Genomic DNA, 2,500 nt, shown 5'->3' with positions numbered 1-2,500 from the left:
ATGTAGGTCCCCGGGGCCTGTTGTCGTACCATAGGCACGAGTGGTGTGTGTGTGTGGCAAAGAGTTTCTGCGCAGTGTACCAGGGGCACGGGGAAAGGTTGTTGTACCATAGGCACGAGAAAAGTTGTCGTACCATAGGCACGAGAAAAGTTGTCGTACCATAGGTACGAGGAGTGTGTGTGTGGCAAAGTGCTACTGAGCGGTGTACCAGGGGCACGGCGAAAAGTTGTTGTACCATAGGCACGAGAAAAGTTGTTGTACCATAGGCACGAGAAAAGCTGTCGTACCAGGGGCACGGAGGAAAGTTGTTGTACCATAGGCACGAGAAAAGTTGTCGTACCATAGGCACGAGGAGAGTTTGTGTGGCAAAGTGCTACTGAGCGGTGTACCAGGGGCACGGCGAAAAGTTGTTGTACCATAGGCACGAGAAAAGTTGTCGTACCATAGGCACGAGAAAAGTTGTCGTACCATAGGTACGAGGAGTGTGTGTGTGGCAAAGTGCTACTGAGCGGTGTACCAGGGGCACGGCGAAAAGTTGTTGTACCATAGGCACGAGAAAAGTTGTTGTACCATAGGCACGAGAAAAGCTGTCGTACCAGGGGCACGGAGGAAAGTTGTTGTACCATAGGCACGAGAAAAGTTGTCGTACCATAGGCACGAGGAGAGTTTGTGTGGCAAAGTGCTACTGAGCGGTGTACCAGGGGCACGGCGAAAGGTTGTTGTACCATAGGCACGAGAAAAGTTGTTGTACCATAGGCACGAGAAAAGCTGTCGTACCAGGGGCACGGAGGAAAGTTGTTGTACCATAGGCACGAGAAAAGTTGTTGTACCATAGGCACGAGAAAAGCTGTCGTACCAGGGGCACGGAGGAAAGTTGTTGTACCATAGGCACGAGAAAAGTTGTCGTACCATAGGCACGAGGAGAGTTTGTGTGGCAAAGTGCTACTGAGCGGTGTACCAGGGGCACGGCGAAAAGTTGTTGTACCATAGGCACGAGAAAAGTTGTCGTACCATAGGCACGAGAAAAGTTGTCGTACCATAGGTACGAGAAAAGTTGTCGTACCATAGGCACAAGCAGTGCGTGCGTGTGTGTGGCAAAGTGTTTCTGCGCAGTGTACCAGGGGCATGTTTGAATTTACATTCTGGAGTACCAGGGGCACGAGGATTTTGCCAGTGGTGTTTTGCTTTGTCAGTGGGAGGGGGCTTAAGTGTGGGTCCACGGGGCCTGCTGGAGGTCAAGGTCCATGCTGGATATGCGCTGGAGCGTAACTACAAGAAAGGTAAGCTAGTGGGGGACTAGAGCAGGGGAGGATGTGCGTCCCGGGGCATGCTGGAGGTCAAGGGCCATGCTGGATATGCAGTGGAGGGTAACTGCAGGAGAAGGAACGCTCATGGGGGATTAGAGCGGAGGAGTATGTGGGTCCTCGGGGCCTGCTGGAGGGCAAGGGCATGCTGGATTTGTGGTGGAGGGTAACTGCGGGAGAAGGAAAGCTAGTGGGGGAGTAGAGCAGAGGAGTATGTTGGTCCCCGGGGCCTGCTGGAGGTCAAGGTCCGTGCTAGATACGTGGTACAGGGTTAACTGCGGGGGGGGGGGTAATGTGGGTTCACGGGGCCTGCTGGAGGTCAAGGTCCATGCTGGATATGCGCTGGAGCGTAACTGCAAGAAAGGAAAGCTAGTGGGGGAGTAGAGCAGGGGAGTATGTGGGTCCCCAGGGCCTGCTGGAGGTCCAGGTCCATGCTAGATATGTGGCACAGGGTAACTGCAGGGGGGGGGTAATGTGGGTCCACGGGGCCTGCTGGAAGTCAAGGTCCATGCTAGACATGTGGTACAGGGTAACTGCAGGGGGAAGGGGGGGGGGGGTAATGTGGGTCCCCGGGGCCTGCTGGAGGTCAAGGTCCGTGCTAGATATGTGGTACAGGGTTAACTGCAGGAGGGGGGGGGGGGGGGGGGGGTAATGTGGGTTCACGGGGCCTGCTGGAGGTCAAGGTCCATGCTGGATATGCGCTGGAGCGTAACTGCAAGAAAGGAAAGCTAGTGGGGGAGTAGAGCAGGGGAGTATGTGGGTCCCCAGGGCCTGCTGGAGGTCCGGTCCATGCTAGATATGTGGCACAGGGTAACTGCAGGGGGGGTAATGTGGGTCCACGGGGCCTGCTGGAAGTCAAGGTCCATGCTAGACATGTGGTACAGGGTAACTGCAGGGGGAAGGGGGGGGGGGGGTAATGTGGGTCCCCGGGGCCTGCTGGAGGTCAAGGTCCGTGCTAGATATGTGGTACGGGGTAACTGCGGTGGGGGGGGCGGATCTAATGGGGGACTAGATCAGGTGAGGATGTAATGGCCAGTTCGACAGCAGCACATCTTTTTCGACCGTAAGGGAGAGAGGAGGCCGACTCTCTGCCTCGGCCAAATGGAGAGAGATTTTCAGCAGGGCCAGTGCGCCAGGAGCACATCTTTTTCAACCGTGAGGAGAGTGGAGGCCGACTCACCACCTCGGCCAGGGCA

The sequence above is a fragment of the Mchenga conophoros genome, unplaced genomic scaffold, assembly GCF_057382185.1.
Source record: "Mchenga conophoros isolate Kocher_MC1m ecotype Shallow Benthic unplaced genomic scaffold, M_conophoros_male_GT1.1 unmapped_scaffold_10, whole genome shotgun sequence".
NCBI classification, from domain to species: domain Eukaryota; kingdom Metazoa; phylum Chordata; class Actinopteri; order Cichliformes; family Cichlidae; genus Mchenga; species Mchenga conophoros.
Note: the sequence above shows the minus strand (reverse complement) of the source record.